The sequence below is a fragment of the Heteronotia binoei genome, chromosome 2, assembly GCF_032191835.1.
Source record: "Heteronotia binoei isolate CCM8104 ecotype False Entrance Well chromosome 2, APGP_CSIRO_Hbin_v1, whole genome shotgun sequence".
In the NCBI taxonomy this organism is placed as follows: domain Eukaryota; kingdom Metazoa; phylum Chordata; class Lepidosauria; order Squamata; family Gekkonidae; genus Heteronotia; species Heteronotia binoei.
In genome coordinates this window covers 178,121,055-178,143,984 of record NC_083224.1, presented here as the reverse complement: position 1 = coordinate 178,143,984, position 22,930 = coordinate 178,121,055, and positions in this window count along the sequence as shown.

The following is a 22,930-nucleotide window of genomic DNA, read 5'->3' as shown; positions in this document are numbered from 1 at the left end:
TGATGTCTGCCCCCATAATATAGCAGGGCTTGTGGGTGACATTTTAGTACCCTAAGATAGGGGAGGTGAATACACCATAAAATGCAGTTTTGGTACATTTCCCACAATCCCCCCCCCCCCCAAAAAAAGGGTTCTAATATCTTATTTGTTGATCTTGATTTCCAGCAAAGGCTACTTTTTAGAACTGAAAGGGACAGGCACAGTGAGCTGAGTCTGCTGCTTGACTACTGTGAGTGGATTTGTTATTATTTTACTTTGAAGCAGGGGTGTCAAACTCATTTGTTATAAGGGCCAAATCTGACATAAGTGAGACCTTCAGGCCGGGCCATGCCAGTTAGGCCATGCTGTATGTGTACCTATTTATGATTGAGTAGCACTGACAAACGCAATTTTAAAAAAACAAACCTTAAAACATTAGCACTCATTGGTCTTAAAGGTGCTTTTTTTGTATTTTTCCCATGCAATCCATGGAACTGGGCAAAGGAAGCTCTGGCTCTTTCCTTCCTTCTCCAGGGGACCAGGAGGGGGAGGAGCCTCAGTCAATAGAAGGAAGAGAGGCTTGGCTCAGTAGCTGCTGTGGGATTGAGAGAGCCTGGTAAAGCAAGCTATCCATCCCCCTTTCCTCCCCAAGGGAGGAGCCTCAGCCAATGGAGAAAATAGAGGTTTTGCTTTGTAGTTCTGCTGTGTGATTGAGCAAGCTGGCAAAGTAAGCTGTGATGCATACAGTTGGAAGCGAGAAAGTGGGAGAAGGAAACAGATGACAGCCAGTTGCTTGGGGACCTGATAGGAGCCCCCAGACTGCATGTTTGACACCCCTGCTTTAAAGGGTCACCTCATGGAAGCTTCAGGATTGGAATTTTTAAAAGTTAACCCTCCCATGATTGTGTATCATAACCCACCGGGCTGAGATATGTTACACATACTTGATGGATTACACATAAGAACCAGTTTGTCAGATTTAAAAAAACACCAAAGACAGAATTGTAAGATGGCTGAAATCGAAGAACTTTGGAGTGCAGAGACCCTAGAGATATGCAATTACTGATCTGTTGACTTTCAGGACTACTATGTTTGTCTGTCTATACTCTTCTTAAGAACATAAGGACCTGCTGGATCTGACCAGTAGGGTTACCATACCCCCAGTCTGGCCAGGGGATCCCCTGGTCTGGGGGGCTCCAATCCACCCTCCTCCCCAGCTGGCCAGTGGAGGAAACCCCATCCACAAACAAGGATGTCATGGCATGAAGTGACATCATCACATTGCCAACTTTGCACAATGACTCTCTGGGTTTTGGGCAAACTCTATGGTTTTGTAGCAAAAAAACCTCCACATTGAGTTTTGCCCAACATTGGTGACACAATGATGTCACTTCTGAGTGATGTCATCACTTTGTATGCACACCAGAAGACTCCCAAAGCGGTGCCAGAATTCACCCCCACCCCACCCCTGCCAGCAGGTAGGTAGGACCAATGATTTATCTAGTCCAGCATCATGTTCCACACAGCAGCCAACTGGTTGCCCTGGAGGGAAACCAGGGTATAGAGGCTGTCAGGCTGAGGGCCTTCCCTGATACTGCCTTCCAACACTGGTATGCAAAGGTTTGCTGTCTCTGGATATATGAAGACTCCCTTCAATGCCTATGACTAGAAACCATTGATAGAACTCTCCTCCATTAACTTGTCTCAACTCCCTTTAAAGCTATCTGCACTCATGGCTGGCACTACTTCCCCCAGCAGTGAATTCTACAGCTGAATTACTCACTGAGTCAAGAAGCATTTCCTTTTGTCTCTTCTGATCCTATTTTCCAACAATTTATTTGGGTGTGCCCAAGTTCTAGTATGATGGGGAAGTTCTAGTATTCTAATCATTCTAGTCAGTTCTAGTGTTGTGCACAATGTTATAAACCTCTGTCAGGTCCCCTTTTAGCTGTCTATTTCTAGATTGGAAAGTCCTCATAAGAATGGTGTTCCAACCCACTGGTCATCTTCATTGCCTTCCTTTGCACTTTTTCCGGTTTGGCCATGTCCTTTTTGAGATACAACAAACAGAGCTTCACAGAGTGCTTCAAATAAGGCTACACAGTTTATACAAGGATGTTACAATATTGGCAGCTTTATTTTTAACAGCTTTCCTAATAATTCCTAGAGTGTAATTTTTCACTGATGCTGCTCACTGGTTCAACATTTTCACTGAGATTTCTATGATGATCCCAAGACTTCTTTCATGTTCAGTCTCAGATAATTCAGTCCCCATCAACATCTCTCTCCATCCATCCATCCATCATCTATCTATCTATCTATCTATCTATCTATCTATCTATCTATCTATCTATCTATCTATCTATCTATCTATCTATCTATCTATCTATCTGTCTGTCTGTCTGTCTGTCTGTCTGTCTGTCTGTCTGTCTGTCTGTCTGTCTGTCTGTCTGTCTGTCTGTCTGTCTACCTACCTACCAGCTTGGTGTAGTGGTTAAGTGTGTGGACTCTTATCTGGGAGAACCGGGTTTGATTCCCCACTCCTCCACTTGCACCTGCTGGAATGGCCTTGGGTTAGCCATAGCCCTGGCAGAGGTTGTCCTTGAAAGGGCAGCTGCTGTAAGAGCTCTCTTAGCCCCACCCACCTCACAGGGTGTCTGTTGTGGGGGAGGAAGGTAAAGGAGATTGTGAGCCGCTCTGAGACTCTTCGGAGTGGAGGGCGGGATATAAATCCAATATCTTCTTCTTCTTCTTCTACCTACCTACCTATCTACCTATCATCTACCTATCTAGCTATCTAGCTATCTACCTATCTATCTGTCTGTCTGTCTGTCTGTCTGTCTATCTATCATCATCATCAAGACATTTTGTGTCAGTCTTCAATCACCTTAACACTTGAATTTCATTCGCCACATGGTTGCTGACTCATCCAACTTAGAGAGATCCTCCTATGGTTCTTCACAATCTACCTTGCTTTTCACCATCCTAAATAATTTGGTATCCTCTGCAAACTTGGCTGCTACATTGCTCATTTCCAATTCATTTATTAACAAATAAAATAGCACTGGTCCCAGTACCAGTTCTTGTGGGACCCCAATGTACATTTCCCTCCATTGTGAGAACTGTCCATTTAACTCAGGAATCTTTAGGGAGGCACTCTGTCAAAAAGCCTTTTGGAAGTCCTTGTATTTGGTAGACCAAGTCACCTTTATCCATATGCTTAAAGGTTGGTGAGGCAGGACTTTGCTTTGCAGAAGCCATGTTGATTTTCCCTCAGGAGACTTTGTTATTTGATGTGCTTAATAATTTTCTCTTTAATAACAGTCTCTACTAACTTATCTGGAACAGATGTCAGACTATATGTTGTCAAAGGCTTTAGACTAACTGGCCTTTAATTACCTGAATCTGCTTAGGGCCCCTTTTTGAAAACTGGGGTGATATTTGCTATTTTCCAGTCATCTGGAACACACTGCTGCTCTTTCATTCGAAGAAAATTAAACCAAAACCCAAGTTTTGAGGGACCAGCACGGATCGCCAAGAAGGAGGTTTTCCACACTGTTTCTTCAGAAAAGGTCACTGAATGAGCTTCCGCCTGCCCAAAGTCTTCAGAGCATTGACTAGAGCAGTGGTACTCACTCTGCAGTTTGTGAAGACCCATATTTACAATTACCACCAACCAAAAGAGTCACATTTATTTCCATCCCTGGCATGAGAGACTCACGGCTTACCTATTCCTCTTGTGTGAGGCAAGAGGAATGAGAGACTCACTGGCATGAGAGACTCACATCTTACCTATTCCTCTGGCAGCTGTTTCAAGGTGAAAACAATCTGCCAGTCGGAAGTTGCCTCACACAAGAGTCTTGTCCACTTTCCTGAAACATGAGGCAGGTGCCCAGAAGAGCCCCAAGCGATGAGTCAAAGAGCCACATGTGGTCCCTGAGCCTGTGAGTGAGTCTCACCGAGCTAGCAAGAATTTTGCAAAGCGTAAGGTACATCTTTTGCATCTATCTGTAATTTTTGTTATCTGACCAAGGAAATGCAATGGGTCTGACTTGTCTTGCCCTACAAAAAGAACACCTCAGAGGAATTCCCCAAGGGAAAGTGGTTCTGAAGGTCATTGCTGGTCTAACTGTAAACAGACATAAGCAACAGTTAAGAAGATATCAAGATGAGTCAGAGGCCTCGTTCTCACTGGGGTATTTAAGTGGATGAACACCATCTGCTCTGCTTAGGTATAAGAGAGACGATTTCTGGCAGACCAAAACGCCATTCCACTGCCTGGGGTGAGCCAGGGAAAGCTTTGAAACCTTCATGGCTGTCATGCATTCTGTCAGTTGTCTCAAGAGAGGAAAAGCCATTCATACTTAATGGCCCCCAGCTCACGTGAGCACCCTGCTCGCATCCTCTGGACCCTACCCTTGCCTTTGCATACACTTCCAAAAGACTAGAGTACAAAATTCACCCAATTTCAGGGAGCATTGCAGAAAGACCTTTTTAGGATGTAATCAGATCAGGTTAATTGGCAATTGCCAGAAGATTCCACCCTCTTTTCTCCTCATCCAGAGCAGACCACAGGCCTGTAGTGAGGGGATGGGCCTGTGGGTTACTGGCCCTACTAATCAAATCTCTTTGAAACCATTGCCGGGGGCGGTGCGGGGGAGTGCCTTTCAGTCCCTGCACCTTGCAGCCTCTGTGCTGCTGCTCTGATCGAGCAGCAACGCTGTAGCCACTTTCTCCTTTCTTTCTACTTCCTGTTTTGAGTCTCCTGGCATGCGGTCCTCTGTTGTGTCCGGCGTTCGTCCCAGAAAGTACAGCACAGCGCACCTGTGGGCGGTGCCTGGAAGGGACCTGTGGGCGGTGCCTGGAAGGGACGAACGCAGCCCGCCTATGGCGATCAGTGGTGGAAAGTTTAACTGGCCAGGATTGGACCTGACCAGGAAGAAGGTTGTTCCGGGAAATGTATATAACGGGGACCCGGCCCCACCTTGTTGTCTTTGTGATGTACTCACTAATAAAGCTTGTTGCCATCTGAACGTGTTGCACGCATGGGTTTGAATCCCACCTTCGTCACCAGTGTAATGTACTGAGGTCGGAGACGTTCAGATGGCAACATGCTTTACACCCTCCAATCACAATGCTGCTTTGCAAAGTCAATAAACTTATCTGCGGTATAATAAAAAGGTAAAGGCAGCCCCCTGTACAAGCACCGGTCGTTTCTGACTCTGGGGTGACGTTGCTTTCATAATGTTTTCACAGCAGACTTTTTACGAGGTGGTTTGCCATTGCCTTTCCCACTATGGTATAATAAACACATGCTAAAGAAATAAATAAAGAGCCCTGTGGTGCAGTGTGGTAAAGCTGCAGTACTGCAGTCTGAGCTCCCTGCTCACGACCTGAGTTCGATCCCGGTGGAAGCTGGGTTCAGGTAGCCAGCTCCAGGTTGACTCAGCCTTCCATCCTTCCGAGGTCGGTAAAATGAGTACCCAGCTTGCTGGGGGGAAAGTGTAGATGACTGGGGAAGGCAATGGCAAACCACCCCGTAACAAGTCTGCCGTGAAAACCTTGTGAAAGCAACGGCGCCCCAGAGTCGGAAACGACTGGTGCTTGTCCAGGGGACTACCTTTACCTTTTTTTACCTTTAAAGAAATACAACCCTTATCTATAAGCTTTGAAGGCCAGAGACTCAATCTCGAATCAGTGTGAAAAAGGCAGGGGAGGAAGAGGAAGGAGGGAATCAGACAAGAAAGAGGCATATGGCTGGGAAAGAAAAAAGATTAAAGCATTCCATGAATTCACCAATAACATTTCAATTGCCTGCAAAAACCCTACAGTAATGTGTACAAAGTCCTTGCAGCCGCTAGGGTTGCCAATTCCCAGGTTGGGGCAGGGGATCCCCTGCTTTGGAGACCCTCCCCCAATTTCAGGGTAATCAGAAAGCGGAGTGGGGGGAGGAAAATGTCTGCTGGGCACTCCATTATTCCCTATAGAAACCGACTCCCATAGGGTATAATGGAGAATTGATCCGTGGGTATCTGGGGCTCTTGGGGGGCAGTTATTTGAGGTAGAGGCACCAAAGTTTCAAAATAGCATCCAGTGCCTGTCCCTAAAATACCCTCCAAGTTTCAAAAAGATTGGACCAGGGGGTCCAATTCTATGAGCCCTCAAAGAAGGTGCCCCTATCCTTCATTATTTCCAATGCACCCTTTAAATGTGATGGCCAGAACTCCATTGCTCCTGGCTCCACCCCCAAAGGCCCCAACTATTTCTTGAATTGGACTTGGTAACCCTAGCAGCCGCTGTAACTTTTGGAGCATCCACAGCTGCATGTGAGGCAGCATCCTCTCGCCTTGTGTTTTAAAGCCACAGAGGTGGCCAGTGTCACATCTGCGGAAGCACAACCTAGGGCTCCTAGGTGATGAGAAAACGTCCACAAAAAATATCGATATGGATGCCTTCATAGAAAAAAAAAATTGTGCCCAGTTACACAGACTTAAACTGAAATGGGCTGAGCCTGAGAAGAGCAGTTTAGCTTGCAGTTGAGAAGTGCCTTATCTTCATTATATCTGTAGCGGTTAGCACCTTAGTGGTACACAAGAAGCATTAGTAGTAATAATCATATCTGTAATGGTAAGCATCTTAGTGATAACCCAGAAGCATTCCTACTTGGCTTTACTGTATCTCTAATGGTAAGCCTCTTCGTGATAACCCTGAAGCATTATTAGTAGTTTTCATTATTTTATTTTATTTATTCGATTTATATCCCACCCTACCCCACCAAGGCGGGCTCAGGGCGGCTTACAATACAAAAAGCTAACAGAGATCAGTTTAAAATACATTAATAATTATACAATAAAATACATAAAAATACATAAAACTCACATCAATATGCACTATGCTACCTTTTCCTTAAATCAATTCTTCAAGTATTCCAGTGTTCAATATTCTGATGTTCAAAGTTTAAATATTCAGGCATTCCGATATCAATTAATTGTATGCCAACCGGAAGAGGGCTGTTTTACAGGCCCTGCGGAACTGTTCAAGGTTCCGCAGGGCCCTCACCTCCTCCGGGAGCTGGTTCCACCAACAGGGAGCTGCAATCGAAAAGGCCCTGTCTCTCTTTAATAGTAAGCATTTTAGTGATAACTCAGAAACATTTTTACTTTCATCATTATATCCGTAATGGTTAGTGTCTTAGTCCCTGGGAGCCCTTCCCGTGCGCCGGCTGGCCCATATGTGAGCTCGCACACGCTCCCTATGCAAGTGCCCCCCCAAATCCTGCTGGTCAGTGGCCCATGCCCCTGCCTCCTCATCCTCCCCCATCAGCAACCTGGGGTCTGGGAGGGGAAGATCCTGGGAGGCCAGCAGGCATTGATGGGTGGTGATGTTGTGCAGCATGACGCACACAGCAACCAGCTTGGCCACAGGCAGGGGCTGCATGCTGCATTGGCCACCAGTGTGGTGCAGGCAGCGGAACCTCATCTTCAGCTGGCCGAAGGCATGCTCGATGACTATGCGAGTGGCCCTGTGGGCCTGGTTGTATGCTGCCCGGTCCTCGGGTGCGTCCTCCTGGTACGGCATCAGCAGGTAGGGCAGCAAAGGGAGCCTGCGATCACTTGTGGAAGACAGGAAGGTAAGGACACGGAATGGAAGAGGCGCCTCACGCCATCACCTGCTGGCCTTACCTAGCAACCACCCCTGCCCATCCAGCCAGGCTGCCAGGAGGCAATTTAGGCCTGAGGATGTGAAGACCTGGGCATCATATATACTCCCAGGGAACTTCGCCACCAGATCTGTGAAGAGTCCCTGGTGGTTGCAGGATGCCTGCACGTTGAGGCTGTAGAAGTGGTGCCTGTTCCGGTACACCATGGGATCCTCCCACGGGGCCACCAGGACGATATGGGTGCAGTCCATGGACCCCATGACATTGGGGAAACCTGCAACCTCCGCGAAGCCAGCTCTGGCAGCCGACAGCTCCTCCTCACCTGTTGGGAACCACACATGCTGCTGGAGGCGCTGAAGCATGGAGTCTAGGAAGGAGTGGAGGCAGCAGCTGGCCGACAACTGGGAGACCTCCAGGACCTCGCCCACCACACCCTGGAAGGAGCTGGTCGCCAGAAACTGCAGGGAGATGAGGACCTGCTGCAGGACGGGGATAGGGCAGGGGCCGGTCACCTGGCTGCAGAGGCTCGCCCTGAGCTGCTCACACAGGTCCTGGATGGCGGCGTGGTCCAGGCGAAAGATGAGGGGGCACCACCCAACATGGTCCCCCATGGTTTGCACCACCCGACATGGTCCCCCGTGGTTTGCACGCTGTGGCGCAGACTGTGGTGGCTGTGTTGCCTCCCTGAGCTGTGAGTGGCCCTTCATGAGTAACAGCTGGGGGCCGTCGAGGCTGACAGATGCCCTGCTGGTGTCCTGTGGGAAAGCTGGGTGGGGCGACGTGAGAGTGACCACTATCAGCCAGCTGCGGTCAGCAGCCCCCACATTCCATTGCCCATGGGAGGGATGGTGGCAGACAGATCGGCCTCGGCTGAGAGTCACTGCCAATTGAACCAGACTGAGGCAGAGAAGGTGCTCCTGTCTGGCTTGGTGGCCAAGAACCACAAGAGCTGAGAACCAGTGGCGCTCGCTGCTACAAGAGCCGGTGGAGCAAACTCCCATCAGCAGGGTTTGTGGCGCATGGCGGTGGAGTGAATGTCCGCTGTGAGCCAGGTCCCCCGCACAGAGCAGTCCACCCTGAAGCGTTGGAATGACTCCTTCGGCCCTGCCAAGAAGCGGGTCCGGCGTCTTATCACTGAGGGCTCAACCTATGAGGAGGTGGTGGCCCGGGCCCTCACCAGCTCTGAGGCAATCATGGGACCCCTCATCCATCCAGTGGCTTCAGCTGGCCACAGCATTGAGGTGATCCGTGGTAGGTTGGAACCTTCCCCTCCCCCGCCCTTGCCACCATGGGACTGCCAGATACTGACAGCGACGCCCTTTGCTCCCCCAGGTGACTCCCAGGAATTGTCGCGGGCTGCCACAAGCTCCACAGTGGACTCGGAGGCGGGAGGCTGCTCTAGCGAGGCAGCTGAAGACTGGAGCTGGCTGCCCAGCACCTGTAGGATGGGAGGTCACCAGGTCCAGCACGCCCCGCCACCCCAGGCCGTCCGCACCACCATCAGGAGGCGTCAATTCAGGGGGAGGACATATAGAGTGAGGAGGTCATGGATGCTGCCATGGCTGATCTTCATCTGTCCACAGATGATGAACGGCCTGAGTCGCCTCAAGGTGCGACACTGAGCGTGAGGCGTGGAGCGTCCGCGTGTGGCCGTTCGCACCAGCATCTGACCCCTGTCCCATTCTGAAGGTAGCCACACCATGACACTGGTGGCCAACGTTGTGGAGAACCTGAAGAGGGCGTCCCCACGCAGACTATTGGCCCTAGCTGCCTTCCTCATGCTGTGGACCCTGGATCTGCCCACATCCCCTCCCCATGCTCCGGGATCTGGGAATGTGGGGGGGCAGGGCATGGCAGACGTGTGTGCGGGGCGACCCCCGTCCTCCACCCCCCCCACCCCCCAGACTCAGGCCCTAACCAGGGGAAGCTGGCAGCAATGTGGAAGGCTGTGCAGGTGCCTGAGAACCAGAACCCAGGGCTTGGGGACCACAGCCAGCTCAAAGAATTCCAGCCACCCTGTCCTCTATGTGGGCAGCCATTGAGCGGGACCGGCTGGAGGGGCACTGGGAATGGTGGGAAGCAACAGCCATGGGCCAACGCTGGATGGCAGGGATGGAGGGGACCGTCTCAACGGCCACTGGCCACCTGTCCAGTCTCCTGCCCATGGCGAGGCAGTCACAGGAGTGGGGTGCGAGGGTGGAGCAGCTCCTTGCCAATATCGACCTGGCAGCTGGTGGAGGGGTTGCTCCTGCCGGTCTCAAGGCAGCCCCCCAGCAAGGCGGGCGGGGAGATGCTGCATGCAGGTGCCGTCGGGGATGACGTCCAGGATAGCGTGCCTGCCCCTGACAGGGGACCACCTGCCCCATGGGTCCACCCCTCAGGTGACCGCCTCTGCCCACTGCAGCTTGAGGCGGCTTCCTGCAAGGGAGCCTGGCAGCAACTCTTCTGCAGCCTGGCACTTTAATAAATGTTATCCCTGCATAGTGCGGTGAGTCCTTATTCAAGGGGGGCCGTGGATCTGGGGGTGGGGGGAGGCGGGTCCTGCACACGGCTACTTCTAAGCCACCTCACGTCCCTCATGGATGTCCAATGCTCAGCAGATGGAAACGAGCGGAAGCCACCACAGCGAACGTTGCCGGCACCTGTGCTGCATGGGTGCCTGCAGCGGGTGGCCTACTGTGTTCTGGCAGGGGGCCACTGCAGTATGGGGGGCGCCATCTGTCCATGCAGCCCACAGGAGGGATACTGACAGGGGCTCGGCTCTGCGCTTTTGGCGGGTAGGCTGCTCCATGGAGCTAGCGGTAAGTGCTGCCCAGTGCTTCCCCAAGGATTACACAGCCACACCATGGGGCTGGGTGTGTGCATGAGGGGGGTGGGGCATGCAGGAAGCCTATCATCGAGGAGCACTCTCTCTGCCTCCGAGGGTCATGTGGGCCACCGCCAGCCAGTCCCTGGCATCCGTGTGGCAGCACCCCCTCCTGTCCCCGCCCTTGTGCTACTCTGAGAGCCCACACACCAGCGTATTTACCACATCTACAGGTGGCAGCTGGGGCTTGGCTGCGTCGTGCTCCGGCGCCCCAAATCCCTTTGGAAGCCAACAAGTGGCACCGTAGAACCGCCCACGCCCAAGCGGCCGGCCACCACATATGTCTGGATTGGGCTGTTAGAGTTAGTCCAGAGATTTCTGATGAAGATATGAGAGAAAGGATTATTAGAGTCTTGGCAAATTTCCTGGATTGGGAAGAGGAAGATATGGAGATGGAAATGGATAAAGTTTACAGAATAAATTCCAGATTTGCCGTATGAAGAAATGTCCTCAAGGGATATTTTGGTACACCTTGTCAGAAAGAAGATAAGAGATCAAGTTTTGCAACAGCATTTTAAAGCAAGACTGAAAATAGAACAGCAGTTGTCTGACGAAGTGTGCTTTTAGCACATGAAAGCTTACATTGTGAATAAAACTTTGTTGGTCTTAAAGGTGCTACTGGACTCCAACAGATATAATTGTTATGAATGAAATCCCTATCAGAATTCTACGTAAGAGAAAAGAATACATCCTTTTAACAGAAAGATTGAAACAGAGAAAGATCCCAATTTGATGGGGCAAATTGGAAGGTGTTTCCCCTCATTTTTAAACTGCAGAGATTCAGATTGAAGGTGAGAGAATTCCTAGAAAAGTTTGAAGAACTGAAATAGATTTCAGAAGAAACAATATAAGACCCATAACAACAACTACAACAGAGAAGGAGAAAGGACGATATTGAAATAAGTGCTGCTACAGGTGTTGGCTTTTTGAAAATTAGGATTTCATTTTTATTTCGTGCGCAGCACCATTTGCCAAACCGATTCGTAACAAACCACAAATCAGCCATTTTTAGCACAAATCGCAGTTCGTGCTTCAATTCATGCCCATGCCTAGAACCAACTTCAGTCCCCTTCCTAACTTCAGCACTTCCTGCCTCTTCCTTCACATTGCAGTCAAAAATTTTCCCAGTTGCTCTATAAGGCAGGCATCTAATAGGCAGGGGAGATGTGGTGTCTCTCCTGTGTTTTGCTAAGTCCATCGCCCTGGTTTGTTTTAAAAGATATCAACTCAATGCAAAATTGACAGGGTTTTCCTGAACCCTCCATGTAAACAACAAGGACCAAGGGAGGCCAGACTGTGTTCCACACAGGCCAGGGCCTTCTCAGTGGTAGCACCAGAAATATGGAATGCCCTCCCGGAGGGCATAAAGGCCCTGCAGGATCTTTCTCATTTCCACAGGGCCTGCAAAACTGAGCTATTTCATCAGGCCTTCAACACCTAAACGGGGAGAGGACTGCCACCCTACACTGCTGAGGAACTATGAGGATTATAGAATCACTGTTAGAAAAGAAAGATCCCGCCTATACTGAAGTTGAACAGCACCATGAAATGTTTTAATTGCATTTTATTGTTTTTAAACTGTAATTATAGATGTTTGAACTGATCGTTAACCTCCCTGAGTCTGCTTGCGGAGAGGGCAGGATAAAAGTCTAAAGTAATAAATAAATGAATAATATAGTATAATTATGTGAGGTCCTCCCCCTACCACTTCCCGTTTGGTGTCGTGCAGGGGTGGGAAACCTCTGTCCTGAGGGCCATATACGACCCTCAAGGTCACGAGGTGTGGCGCTTGGGGATTGCTAGGCCAAACTGAGCCATGTGGCAGCCTCCCTGGGGCCTGGCTGGGCAGCGACAATCAATCGTGGGGCCCAGCCACGCTGTGCAGCAGTCTCCCCAGGGCCAGGCAGGGATCACAGGGCCCAGATGTACTGTGCAGCAGCCTCCCTGGGGCCTGGCTGGCCAGCCAGAATTGCTGCAGGGCCTGGAAAAGTTACTGTCACAGTTCAGTTTGCCCTTGATTATCCCAGATGGTGTGGTCTAATATGCTAATGAGTGTGTGTCCTAATATGCTAATACTAGGGGATGTAGTCTAATATGCTACTGTGTTCCTGCTGGGCTTTTTCTACAAAAAAGCCCTGGACCTATACATTTGCCTAGGGCGGCAGGCTGTGTGTGTGTGTGTGTGTGTGTGTGCCTCACATGACTTCAAATAGAAAAACAATTATTTGCATAGATTTTGCTGGCCTGAACCATTCTCACTCAGCAGAACACTGTTTTTTAAGTCAATAATTTTTTATGGCCCACAAATGATGTTATAAATATCCATATGGCCCTTGGCAGAAAAACATAAGAACATAAGAACATAAGAGAAGCCATGTTGGATCAGGCCAACGGCCCATCAAGTCCAACACTCTGTGTCACACAGTGGCAAAAAATGTTATATACACACATACACTGTGGCTAATAGCCACTGATGGACCTGTGCTCCATACACTGTGGCTAATAGCCACTGATGGACCTGTGCTCCATACACTGTGGCTAATAGCCACTGATGGACCTGTGCTCCATATTTTTATCTAAACCCCTCTTGAAGGTGGCTATACTTGTGGCCGCCACCACCTCCTGTGGCAGTGAATTCCACATGTTAATCACCCTTTGGGTGAAGAAGTACTTCCTTTTATCCGTCTTAACCTGTCTGCTCAGCAATTTCATCGAATGCCCACGAGTTCTTGTATTGTGAGAAAGGGAGAAAAGTACTTCTTTCTCTACTTTCTCCATTCCATGCATTATCTTGTAAACCTCTATCATGTCACCCCGCAGTCGACGTTTCTCCAAGCTAAAGAGTCCCAAGCGTTTCAACCTTTCTTCATAGGGAAAGTGCTCCAGCCCTTTAATCATTCTAGTTGCCCTTCTCTGCACCTTCTCTAAAGCTATAATATCCTTTTTGAGGTGCGGCGACCAGAACTGCACACAGTACTCCAAATGAGACCGCACCATCGATTTATACAGGGGCATTATGATACTGGCTGATTTGTTTTCAATTCCCTTCCTAATAATTCCCAGCATGGCATTGGCCTTTTTTATTGCAAACGCACACTGTCTTGACACTTTCAGTGAGTTATCTATCATGACCCCAAGATCTCTCTCTTGATCAGTCTCTGCCAGTTCACACCCCATCAACTTGTATTTGTAGCTGGGATTCTTAGCCCCAATGTGCATTACTTTGCACTTGGCCACATTGAACTGCATCTGCCACGTTGACGCCCACTCACCCAGCCTCAACAGATCCCTTTGGAGTTCCTCACAATCCTCTCTGGTTCTCACCACCCTGAACAATTTAGTGTCATCCGCAAACTTGGCCACTTCACTGCTCACTCCGAACTCTAAATCATTTATGAACAAGTTAAAAAGCATGGGACCCAGTACCGAGCCCTGCGGCACCCCACTGCTTACCGTCCTCCACTGCGAAGACTGCCCATTTATACTCACTCTCTGCTTCCTATTACTCAGCCAGTTTTTGATCCACAAGAGGACCTGTCCTTTTACTCCATGATTCTCAAGCTTTCTAAGGAGCCTTTGATGAGGAACTTTATCAAAAGCTTTCTGGAAAAACGGTTCCCCACCCCTGGTGTAGTGGTTAAGTGTGTGGACTCTTATCTAGGAGAACCGGGTTTGATTCCCCACTCCTCCACTCGCAGCTGCTGGAACGGCCTTGGGTCAGCCATAACTCTGGCAGAGGTTGTCCTTGAAAGGACAGCTTCTGTAAGAGTCCTCTCAGCCCTATCCACCTCATAGGGTGTTTGTTGTGGAAGGGAAGATAAAGGAGATTGTGAGCTGCTCTGAGACTCTGAGTGGAGGATGAAATATAAATCCAATGTCGTCGACTTCTTCTTCTTCCAGCTTGTTGGAGTGCAAGTGCAGAAAAGCCATCCCGTAATTCCCCACCTCAAAAATTCTTGAGTGGTCTGTCTTATCATACCAACGGCTCTGAACAGGCCAACCCTCTGCCAAATTCTCTTGCTTAGTCTTCATTCTGCCCTGCAAATTATCCTGGGAAGTAAAAACATCATCCACAACAGACTTCTTTGCCTTTGGGATTTTCTCCTCCCACCTTTCTTTCACAAGAACATGAGATGAAAATAAACAATTGATGCAATTTCTCATTCCAGTCCTGAGGATGGGAATCTACATTAAGACCAGATCTCAACATTCTGTTGAATCTCTTTGCTAAGCCATTAGACTGGGGGTGGTAAGCAGCATCCGGTATTCTACTCCCCCCCCCCCTTTTGTTTAATAAACAGCTATGTTACAATAAAGCAGATGGGACTGTTTTTCTCTCTGGAGTGAATTCAGTATCTGAGCTAGTTCCAAACTGGCACTACAGACATAGGAGGTTTGGGGTGCAGCTCCCAGAACCCTTCCACAACCACTCACATCGTTTTCCTACCACCCCTCCCTTTTCTTCTTTCATACCACTGCTTCCTTCCCCTTACCAGTCACTTCTCTTTATTCCCACTTCTATTATGTCCCCCCCCCCCTTCACACACTGCAGAAGTAGTCGCCTACCTATGGACCAGCATTAGGGGTGGAATTCTAGCAGGAGTTCCTTTGCATATCAGGCCACACCCCTTGATGTAGTCAATCATCCAAGAGCTTACAAGGCTCTTTTTGTAAGCTCTTGCAGGATTGGCTGCATCAGGGGTGTGTGGCCTAATATGCAAAGGAGCGCCTGCTAGAATTCCACCCCTGGTCAGCACTCAGAGGCTGACTGAGTTCCCAATACAAAGCATGCTTACTTGAGAGTCAGCCTGCATTAAGTTCTTCTTGACCTCCAGGAGCTGCACGATATGTGTGAAAGAGCTGAATGTGGCTCCCAAGTTGCAGTTTGGCCACCCCTGGTATAAGAACAAATAGCCCAAGGATACTGGTGAAGCTTATGCTCTGTGTGATTGCTGGAGGCTACTGTGTTCCATTTGAAAGAAGCTTGGTTGAGACACTAATTGAGAAAGGATGGAGCTCTTGAGGAAGACACTACTTGGCAGAATAAACTACTTATATCTGAATAGCAAGTCGGGCTCAGGGATCCTTCTCTCCTATTTGGAAGCTTGTCTCTTGTTCAAGAGAACAACATTGGCTAGTGGAAGAAAGGAGGAGAGCACTCTCTACGGGGCTATATTTGTAGAACACCTTGACCAATTTCACGCTCAGATTACCCCGCTATAGCGGCGCCAACCTCACGGCCTCACTGGATCTCTTTATTTCAGTCTCTTCGGGGTATTTTACTTTGTTATTTGATGGAAATAGGGGACCACAGCAGCTTTGTAGTTTTCCCCCAAAATATAGGCTCTCAAGAACTTTAACTCAAACCACAGATTTATTATAACACAAAGTCTTAAACTGGGGATATGGGAGATATTTACACAGGCTAACACGTTGCTCAGTTGTTTCAGGCTTTACAATCACTTTTTCCTTCTTGAGTCTCTCAGGTTTCAGTTCACAGTTTCCCTATAACTCACTCTCCACCTCTAGCCAAGGTCTGGCCTCTTGGGAATGATGTGCCAAGTCTCACCCCACGACTGGAGCCACTACTACCAGTCCTCCTGGTGTCTCAGACCCACATCCGCTCCCTCAACCACCTCACTAGATCTTCAGAGTTGTCTATAGGTGTCTGTGACCGTTCAGGTCTTGACTGACTCACACTTGTTCCTCACACACAGCCCTCTTGGCTGGTTTTGTCGAGCTTGCAGTCTCTGGAAGACTTTCCCGCTACTGTCTCAAGCTCCTTCACAGGATCAGCTGCCCTCCCAGCCTCGGTCAAGCACGAACTGACCCTCTCAGTCTCTGTCAGGCCCCAACACTGACAGACTTCTGACTGAAAGACTGCCTCCGCAGTTTCTTCTCTCACAGACTTTCCCTCCCTGAGAGCTCTGAGCACTTTGCCCCCACCCTCAGGTCACCTGACGCAGGCCCTGTGTGTCTTCAGTTTCTGGTTAACCCCTAGCTTTCCGTCACACCCGCACTCAGCTTACCCCGCACTCTTCTCTGCGCAGCATCCATCGGATTTCCCACTATCTGCATCAGAGTTACAGGAAGTGTCACGGCTTTTGTGGAGCAAACTGAAACTGCTAAAAACCAGTTTCCGAATGCTGCACAAAAGCCGCGACACATCCTGTAACTCCGACGCAGATAGTGGGAAAGCCAATGGACGCTGCGTAGAGAAGAGGAACGTGACTGCAGAGTAAGCTGAGTACGAAATCGGTCCTTGTTTGGGCTGAAAAGGTTTTTCACCATTCACGGTGAAACTTTACCAATATTGTCTTACTGTTCTACATTGCAATATACATATATGCATGTGTGCTTGTTGTGAAGTGCATGGTCTTTCCATTGTTTTTGTCTAGCTTAGAGACCATGGTGCCTTGTGTTTTGTTAGCCTTCACCCTTGGTATACAGCAAAGAATTGCATGTGACAATAAAGTATAACAAACTTGTAGAAAAGTAAAGTACAAAATGCTGAGAGCGAGTCTTGTTTTTGACAATGTTTCACTACGTTAAAGTGCTTGTGCAAAAAGTCAATTTTGACATGTCCATAAATATTTTCAAAATGTGTAATGAGGATATAATCCACGAGAGGACATATCTGGAATTATTTCAACAAATCTTGCCAGCTTCATAGATGGCTTCAAAGCCTTTTTCCAGGATTTTCCTCCAAAGATGTATGTGCTTGTGATGCCTGTTGACTGAATTATTTGTGCATAAGAACAGACTCATTTCAGATGGTATTCAACCCTTCCCTGGAAGGACTTCTTAATTCCCTGATCTCATTCCCCAGCCATAGCTGTAAACTACAGTGGGAGGGGGGCTCAGGGGCTTGAGCCCCCACTAGATTTTTCCAGGGGGGGTCTGAGCCCCCCTGGGCAACCAATACAGGACTTGGAGGTTTGGGGGCTCAGGCCTCCCCTGGGCAACCAGTGCCAGGCATAGTGACCAACTCCTTTGAGTATTTGCAAATGTTTTCCAATCCATTTTAGATTTTCAAGAAGGAGAGATGATGATCTTCAAAGGCATGAATGGGGTAGTGGATCCTGTGAAGAAATGTATTTTTCTCCTGGGACATTGTGAGGCAGGAAAACTCCACCCCTCCCCCGTGGGCGTGTGTTTTTCCTCTGGGTTGGAAAGAAGGGAGTCAGTGGTGTAATGATCTTCCAAGCTCACCTTCTTACAAATGATAATTAAGCTGGCAGAGCAGACAATGGATAGATAGATGGATAGATAAACACCCCCTTCTCTCCCCTCCCTTCTCCAAATAGGAAACATATATGTGAAGGTATCAAATAGGAAGACTATCTCTGGTGACAGGAAAAGCTGTTTTGACCTGAGCAGACCTGGGTCAAGGGGGTGGGGAAAGAGCTTTGATAATGTTTCTGGTAACAGGAGGAAAAGCTTTCTTGCTGCTGGATGCATCAGAGAGGACAGATAACAACAACAACAATTTTTATTTATATCCCGCCCTCCCCGCCGAAGCAGGCTGAGATCTAGGAAAGGTGACTATTTTGTCCATCCATCCGGCTGGCCTAGAGGGCTGAAGGATGCTTGATATTGTAAAAGGTAATTATGATCTGCAAAAGTTTTGGGCTATATCGTTGGACTCTCTAGATTAATTAATAAGGCTTTGATATCCAGAACACATCAATACTTAAATATGTTCGATGTCTGTTGGAAAAGAAAGAACAGTCCTTAACCCTGACTGAGGACAGAGGCATAGACTTTCCAATTTCCCGGGGGGGGGGGAGGGGGGGGCTGGGACTCGGCCAGAAGTTTCGCTATGATAGGTCCTTGAAAGAACTGGGATCTAATCCTCATTCAAATAAAGAGAGTCTCTACAGTGGTATAGTTTCAGTATCACATTCAAGACTCAGAATTATTAGATTCTAAAAATGGGACACCAAAGCTACATCACATTAGAGATTCTAACAACCTTTTTGTTGGGTTTCTCCAGAGATGCCTTCTACAGGACCAGGGTGGGGGGGTGGGGATGTCTTTGCTCAGAGAAGTTGAGCAAAGCCATGGGGGGGTATCTAGGCTGTAATCCCTAAACTCTGAGATTGCAGGAGTGCATGCCCATGGTCCTTTTATGTTCCCCTGAGCCCCCCAGCTGATTTCTTCTTCATTCCTTAGTCAGGCATGCATAATGAACAGGAACTATGAGTGGGAGGGCAATTAGGTATAGTTTTTCATTTTGTAGTCAAAGCTAATTGTATTTTAAAATTATTGTAATTCCAAAAGAAAGTTCTAAGGATAATATTAAAAATGTAATGAGAGCATCTTAGACTTCTCTCTCCCTGACATGACAGGGAGAGGCCTCCATTGCCCCTATCTATGGAGGCAGGACCATCGAGGATTTAGGGGGATGCTTCCCAAAAATTTAGAGTGGTCCAGCCATCCCTGAGCACCCCCCTAAAAACACCCCTGGGCTGGGCCAAACCTAGGAAAAGGTGGGAGTTTGGCCAGTGGTTATAGTAATTGTCACACTCTGGGTACCTCTCCCGGTCTCCCGGTGCCGCCGTCGCCCCTCCCGGGCACTCTGGGGCGTTCCCCGGAGGCCTCAGAAACAGGGGTGGGAGCCAGGTTACTTCACCGCAGGCCCCCGTTCCCCTCCTGGCTGTGCTGCGGCTCCTGTCCCTCTCTCTCGCGAGGCAGCCTCAATAAGCACCGGCCAGCTTCCTCCCCGACCTCTTCCGTCCCTCCCTTTATCCCCCCGTCTCAGTCCTCCCCCCTCCTGGGTTCTGCCCCTCTCTGGCTCCTCCCCCCCTTCAAAGCCCCAGATGCCCGGGAGAGGCGCGCCGGGGCTGGGCTGCCTGGGCATGCCTCGGGCGTCTCGGACTTCTGCAGCGTGCTGGGGTGTGGCGTCTCTCGCCACCACGGGTCAGGCGGCTCTCCTCCTCTCTGCCCAGCGCTGGGCTCAGCTTCTCCCTCCTGCTCCCCGACGTCTCGCTCTGGCCAGGCTCCTCGGATCCGGAGACGGGCGCAGTAGCTGAGAGGCGCCGTTCGGGCGGCTGTTGGCACTCCGTCAGTCCAGGTGAGGGGTGGGGCCGCCGCGGGGGCTTGGGAAGGTGTGGGAGGCTCTCGGGGCGGCGGCGGGGGCCGGGAGTGGCTGGCAGGCGCCGGGGGGTCCCCCTTGCGTAGTCCTCGCCCGGGCTGGGCGGGACAGTAATATTTCTGCCATCCCCTGCTGTGTCCTGTTTCTGAAATTCACTTTAAGGATATAGATCCAGAGGAGTTTACTATGTTAGTCTGTTGCTGCAAAATAGTAAAGAGTCCAGTAGCACCTTTAAGACTAACAAATTTTATTGTTGTATAAGCTTTTGGGAAACACAGCTCTTTTCATCCAATGCAATGAAGACAGCTGTGTTTCATGAAAGCTTATGCTAAAATAAAATTCGTTAGTCTTAAAGGTGCTACTGGACTCTACTACTGTAAAGATAGTTACTTTAAGGCCTGCAAATATACCTATGATGTACATAGGACAAACTAATGGTCGCAAATTTGATACTAAAGACATCAGAGAAAAGCTTGTAGGGGAACATTAGTAAAGTTTTTCAGTTTCATTTACAAGAGTCTTGTTTCTGCCTTATTCATAAGAGCGACTTAATACTGAAATTTACTAAATTATGGCATCACAGATGCCTTCATTTGGTAAATGTGTGGCTGAAGTCTCTGAGCCAGGGCAGAATATAAAAGAGTCGCTGTGCATTCAATTTCTGAACTAGGTACGGCAGGGTTTCCCAAACTCCCCCCCCCCCTCTGTGGCCCGGTTATTTTGACACTTCTCCTTCGTGGCCGACTAAAATTTGGTGGTAGAGCCAGGAGACAAGAAATTATGTACAAACAGGCTTAAAATTCTCACAATATTTCGTTTAGGAAAGATAGGAGAATAGGGGGATTTTGCAATGCAATTTTAAAAATAAAAATCAATCCCAGCTGTTGGCTGGGAGTTCTAAAGAAGAAGCAAGGAAATACTGGATGAAATTTTATGCCTGGTTAGACACTCAAGAATCTTAAGATTCTCTGGTGTGAACTTATTTTTCCTTTTTTCCTGTATTTTATATTACAAAATTGTCTTTACTGGAATTGTCAAAACTAATAAATAAAAAAAAGATTTACAGTATAAAATTTCAAAATGTTGATGATGCTTAGTATAGACATAATAATATGGGACAATTTATGTAAAGAAAGTATTGTAGATGTAAGCTTGTATTTTTGAAAGTATTTTTATGCAGAATAAGGTCGAAATGTTTTGTGCTCTCTATTCCCACTATCCCCTACCCTTACTCTTTCTGAAACTAATAAAACTCTTTAAAACTGTAAAAATAAAAATCAAGAAAAAGCACAAGGGTCACAGGGGAAGAAGACAGGTGGAAAAGAATGACAGAGAGAGAGGGAGGGAGAGAGAGGGAGAAAGAGAGAGAGAGAAGGAAGGAAGACAGGGAAAAGACTGCCTGACAGACAAAGAGAGAGAGAGAGAAAGAGAAGGAAGGAAGATGCAGGAAAGGCTGCCTGACAGAGAGAGAGAAAGAGAGAAAAGAAAGGAAGGAAGATGGGCAAAAGACTGCCTGACAGAGAGAGAGAGAAAGAAGGAAGAAGGACGATGGGAAAAGACTGCCTGACAGAAGGGAGGGGGGGGTATAGGGTTGTTTTCCGGGGCAACTTCTGGACATTGAAATTTACCTGGGGTGGGCAAGGGAGGGAGGAGGAGGAAACTAGGCATTTGCCTCCCCCCACCGTGTCCTGCCTAGCTTGATTCTAGCATGCTGAAGAAGGTTTCTCCTCCTCCCCTTCCAGAAGGGAGAGAGGGGTGAAACTCCTCCTCCTCCAGCCAGCTCTTCCAAGAACGTCGAATCAGGCCGGTCCCTGTTGAAGTGGGTAGGGGCTCCCAGCTTCCTCTGATCATGCGGGTGGGGGAGGGGGGCGGAGCACGGCTCGGGCGCTGGGGAAAGGAAGAGAGGGGACGGGCCCTGGCGGTGGTAGCAAGTAGGGATATGCATTCGGTTCGGCTGAAACGTATATACAGCCGAATCAACACCGATTCGGCTGTATACGGAATTGGCCGTAGCTGATTCCCATTGCCGCCTATTATGCGGCAGCCGAATACGGCTCGCTGTATACTGCTGAATAGCTATTCGGAAGTATACGGCTGTCAATGGAAAAGGCGGGAAAGTAGCTTCTGCAGCCTCAGTGGAGCTTCTTGCCTACTTTCCCGCCTTTAGTGGCCTCTTCCCGCCTCTCCCATAGCCTCCCTGGGATCAGGGAGGGGGGGGAGGGGGAAGAGGAGCCCCAGCAGCCAATCCAAAGCATGCATTTGCAAAATGCATTGCAAATGCATGCTTTACAGGGCTGTTGTGTAGCTGATGGCCCAGCCATCAGCTACATTGTTGTTATTTTGATCTTTTGCTTACTTGGGTATCCAAGTAAGCACTGTTGTCTGGCCAATCAGAGAGCAGTGCTATTTTTTGAAATTGCTCTCTGTAGGGCCAGAGAACCTTTTTAAGGAGTCTTCCTGGCTGGACTCCTCCATTGCTGTGTTGGTGTATGTGGGTTGGTGTGAGAGAGATTGTGCTGCTGCTGGCTGGCCCTTGGCTTCAGCTGCTGCCTGCTGCTCTCTCTCACTCAGCCTTACCAGACTTCCCTGGACTCAGAGAAGACAAGGTAAGACAGTTTTGGGGTTCTTGTTTTAGTTTTTGTTGGTAAAAGGACTAGAGTCCCTCTACTTGTTCAGATTTGGGTGGGTGAGTACTGGGTGGGTAGCCTATTTGGGGTTGGGGTTAGGTTCTGCTGGGGGTGGGGGCCTGGGGTGGGGGGGGTTGCTAATTTGCCCATATCTTAATTTAGTGAGAGGACTTTTAAAAGTGCAGTGTCCTTTTACTTCTCCTGATTTGGTTGCTTGGATTTCTTGGGGTTAGGGTGAAGGGTTTTTTTTTGGGGGGGGGAGTTCCTGTATTGTTAAAAGTTGAGTTTTTTTACTGTTTCAGTGTTTGATTCGTTGCTGCTGTGTTGTGTTGCTGCTGTGTTACTTTTCTCTTCAGGTTATTGGGGGGGGGGGTGCTGTTTGGCCTAATTTTCATTGTTTGAAAGGCCACTTTTGTCCCCCTTTTCCTGGTTCTGGTTTTAGGGGTGGGGGTGTTGTTGTTGACTGATTTGGCCTGAGTTTTCTTATTGGTGAAAGGCCACTTTTTAAAAACTTGAGTTGCTTTGCTTGGCCTTTTTTTCCTGTTGTCACTTTTCCTGGTTTGGGGGTGGGGGTGTTGTTGAGTTGACTGATTTGGCCTAAGTTTTCTTATTGGTGAAAGGCCACTTTTTAAACACTTGAGTTGCTTTGCTTTGCCTTTTTTTCCTGTTGTCACTTTTCCTGGTTTGGGGGTGGGGATGTT